Genomic DNA, 4,688 nt, shown 5'->3' on the forward strand with positions numbered 1-4,688 from the left:
TGCAATGTGAGTCTCAGATTGCGTATTCACTACAACTGTTGATTACTAGTGCCTGATCTGAAAATCAAACATGAGAGAATTCAAAAGGAGAGAGATTCTAAATATCCATTCAGAGAATATCTCCTATGCTTAAGATTTTACTCTAAATGGTGTTAACATTTCAATATACAATCAGTCTGCAGGATTGAACATTTAGCATGGCATGTAACTAGCAGCCTGATACAGCCTTTTTCAACATCCCAATAAAGGAATTATAATTCAAAGAAAAATACAAAATTTTCTTATGGTGTCTTTGAAAATATCTGGTAAATGACTCCCAGTATCTGGGAGATATTTTCACTAACTATAATATATATTGAAATGAATTGGACTGAAAAATAAGTAATTGAAAATATCTCTTGCTGTGACAATGAAAACTAAGAAAAGTTACCCAAAAAGGAATTAGGTGAAATGATTATCCCTTTTTCCTCATTCCCTTAAACCCCAGCCTTGGACTCTATCTGCCACCTTGATCAAAAAGACAGTGAACTCTTGTGCTCGCTTCGGCAACACATATACTAAAATTGGAATGATACAGAGAAGAGTAACATGACCCCTGCACAAGGATGAATAGAAAGACAATGAACTGTTAACTATAAACTCTGAGAAACAAACTGAGGGTTCTTGAGGGGAGGGGGATGGGGGTATAGGTTAGCCTGGTGGTGGGTATTAAAGAGGGCACGTTTTGCATGGAGCACTGGGTGTTATACACAAACAATGAATCATGGAACACTACAACAAAAACTAATGATGTAATGTATGGTGATTAACATAACATAATAAAATAAAATTTAAAAAAAACTATAAATGCTGAGGGGCGCCTGGGTGGCTCAGTTGGTTAAGCGACTGCCTTCGGCTCAGGTCATGATCCTGGAGTCCCGGGATCAAGTCCCGCATCAGGCTCTCTGCTTGGCAGGGAGTCTGCTTCTCCCTCTGACCCTCCTTCCTCTCATGCTCTCTGTCTTTCATTCTCTCTCTCAAATAAATAAATAAAATCTTTAAAAAAAAAAAAACTATAAATGCTGAAAACAATTTGTCTACAGGACTTATAAGTTGTAATGGCTAAATTCCTAGGGTAAACCAGTAAGATTTGATGAGGAGACATCAAAGGTTACACTGCAAAGTGGGCATATTGTGATTTTCAAAAGTTAAACATGTTTAAGCAAGCCAAGGTGATTTAAAGCAGGCGCATCTTATATGTTCTATATATGAAGTACTTTTTTATTAGACAGGCAGAGGAGCTGGGATTAAATTTTGTCTCACACTGGCAAATCTACATAAACTATATATTTGCCAGATGTTGGGAAAAAAAAGCTATACATATCAGACTGCTTTTATGTGAACATCTGAAAAGATTATTCCACCAACACAAATGTGGATAATAAATGGGTCCATGGCAACATAGATGTCCTATCCTATGATGATACACAATATCTCAAAGTTAAATCTCCTGTTCTGTGATAAAGGAGAAAGTAAACATTCACACATAAATGGTATTATAGAAAAAAAAAAAAAGCAGAAAAAAAGAAAGAATTTTTCCTGAGAGTGAGAAAAAAAGAGGTCTATGAAGTAGGTTTAAGTACTACAGAAAATAATATGCCTTATAATTGTCTGACAAATAAATAAAAATAAATTAAAAAATCTTTAATTGTGTGGCATTATTCTCTGTAAAAAAGAATAGAAGATATGAATAGGAAAATTGAGATTAAAAGCACAAGTCAAAATCCAAAAAGAGAATATTTAAGGGAATAAAGTCTATTTGCCACTGAACACATTTGAAGTGATCAAATGGTATTTAAGCAATGGAACAAAGAGTGAAATAAAAATAATTGTAAAGACTCCCTCCCCCCAAAAAAGAAAACAACTAATAACAGAAATAAAACCTACATTGGAAATAAAAAAAAACAGAATTTTGACAGTGGAAAGTGGAATTAATATAAGGGTGGAAAAATGAAAATTATCTCCAAAAATACAGGCAGAAATGACAACAACATAAAATAATGAGAGTAAAGGTAATAGGCCTTAGGTAGGAGTTGGTGACAACATAAAAACAAAAGAAATTCTGAGGAAAAAAATAAAATATTGAAATAGAACTAAGTATTTAGTTATTTTCAGCACTTAAAAAATACATGTTATATGTAGAACAAAAATTCTTTTTCTTTTTTTTAAGATTTTATTTATTTATTTGACAGAGAGAAACACAGTGAGAGAGGGAACACAAGCAGGAGGAGTAGAAGAGGGAGAAGCAGGCTTCTCGCAGAGCAGGGAGCCCGATGTGGGGCTCGATCCCAGGACCCTGGGATCATGACCTGAGCCGAAGGCAGATGCTTAACGACTGAGCCACTCAGGTGACCCTGTAGAACAAAAATTCTTAACCCAGGAGAAAATCAATAAAATTCTACCCATTGTTAAACACATTATATCGTATTTTAAAGATAAATAAAAGAGACTGTTGTGAGTAGGATTTTTGTACCTTATTCTTTTTTTTACTTGGTTTTCTCTGCTAAATGGGAGCACTTTTAATATTTTTATTCAACAATCTTATTAAATTGTTTTATTATTTCTAGTTATTCATAGATTATGTTGAAGTTTCCATATAAATAACTACATTTTCTAGAAACAACCGTAATTTTTTAATGTCCTTTCAAAATTTATATGTAATTTAATATCTGGCATATGCCATACTCAGTGACTAGGACATCCAGTACAATATTGAAGAGTAAAAATAACAATGCGCATATTTGTATTGTTCCCAAGGTTACTTGGGATGCTTGTGAATTTCAATATTAAGTATGATGTCTGTTAAAAAATTTTGTAAGTACTAAAGAATAAACTAAAGTTGTACAAGACCTTAGTATTGAAAATTACAGACTATTATTAAAGAACAAAGAGCATGTCTATTAGTTAGGAATATTCAAAATTATAGAGATGTCCTTTTTCTTGTAGTTAATCTATAAATCTAGTGTCAATCTCATCAACATATCAGTGAGATATTTTTATAGAGCTTGAAAAAATGATTCCAAAGTTCATATGGAAGACTGAGGTAATTGTCAAAAATACAACATATCTAACCAAGGAGAGAGAATTACTATAGAACTGAATATAATTTTGACAAAAGTGCAAATTATGAATCAATGGGACAGATACTAGGTCAGATATAGAGAAATAAACACATGTGGTTATTTGCCATATGTCACATGATGTGTGATATAAGACACATTACATATCAGTATGTTGAGTGTGGACATTGAATATCTATCACATATAAATATATATATAGACATATATTGACGTACACATATATATCACATTTAAATACATATATACACAATTGAATCCTTACTTCACATCATACAGTATAAAAGTCCAGGTGGATTAACATATAAATAAGAAAAAGAAAATTTTAAGTTATTAGATAAAAATATAGAATAACTCAGTGATATTCTTATTATTTCTCACTATAAGAAAAGATGAAAAATAATACATAAACAGGGGTGCCGAGGTGGCTCTGTCAGTTAAGTGTCTGACTCTTGATTTCAGCTCAGGTCATCTCAGGGTTGTGAAATTGAGCCTGCATCAGGCTCTGTGCTGGGCGTGGAGTCTGCTTAAGATTCTCTCTCTCCCTCTCCCTCTGCCCCTGCCCCCCTCTCTCTCTCTAAAAATAAATAAATAAGTAAATAAATAAATAAATAAAAAGGAAGGAAGAAAAAAGAAAGAAAATAATACACAAACAGCAGAAAACCTAAAGGAAAGTATCCATTTATTCATTCTTTCAATAAATATTAAGCAATTACTATGACCCAGAAATTTTTCCAGATGCTAATAATGTAGCAGTTGATGCAAAATTTCCTGCATCCATAAAGTTTAAAGTTTCACAGTTCATAATTTTACCTGCATTCAAAAGGGCATGAAAATGTAGAATGAGAAAAGACATTTGAGACATATTACATAAAGAAACATTATACTCAATTTAATTTTTTATTTAAAAATAGAAAATCAACAAAACAAATTTAAAAAAGCAAATATGAGGGATAGCAGGATATTCACCATTTGCTTCTTTCCACTCATTTTCCATCTTTTGCTACCATTTTCCATATCCCAGAACACTAAATTCTGTAGATTGCATCAAGGTGATCCCTTACTTCTAGCTTCACATTTGGGTTTGGCAGATGGGATCCATCAATCAGCAGAAGCTGAGAAAGTAATGAGAAGAGGAGGGTAAAGTATTTACATTTCTGTCTACCTGCCTGCTTGAGCACCTGGTGTAAAGCACATCCCTCTACAAAAGGCACATCATCTGTAAGGCAGGCATCTCCTATACTTCCTCTTTTCATGCATGTTCTAGAAATCACTTTCTCTATCAAATCTGCTAGTATCACCAACTCCCTGATGTTGTTAGCCCCAGGGTGCTTCAACACTTCTTGTTGATTTGTCTCAACAGTCCACATTTTTGTAAAGTGGTCTTTTCTTAAACTCCTCAGTTATCTCATTTGAGTATACCATCAGTTTTCTGTTAGAACCCTGCCTGATATAATTGACAATAAAAATGAAGAGGAGAGAACCTGCGTTTCTCAGTCGGTTAAGCGTCTGCCTTTGGCTCAGGTCATGATCCCAGGGTCCTGGGATCGAGCCCCATATCGGGGTCCTTG

The 4,688-nt window shown here is 33.7% G+C and overlaps 1 non-coding gene across 1 annotated transcript; it reads left to right on the plus strand.

The window, feature by feature from the left end:
- Positions 1 to 533: 533 nt before the first annotated feature.
- Positions 534 to 640, plus strand: LOC115940081 (U6 spliceosomal RNA). The gene has a single exon (XR_004074882.1). It is a non-coding gene; the product is annotated as a U6 spliceosomal RNA (small nuclear RNA).
- Positions 641 to 4,688: the final 4,048 nt, after the last annotated feature.

This window comes from Leptonychotes weddellii, chromosome 2, assembly GCF_054177405.1.
Source record: "Leptonychotes weddellii isolate Sample4059 chromosome 2, ASM5417740v2, whole genome shotgun sequence".
NCBI lineage: Eukaryota > Metazoa > Chordata > Mammalia > Carnivora > Phocidae > Leptonychotes > Leptonychotes weddellii.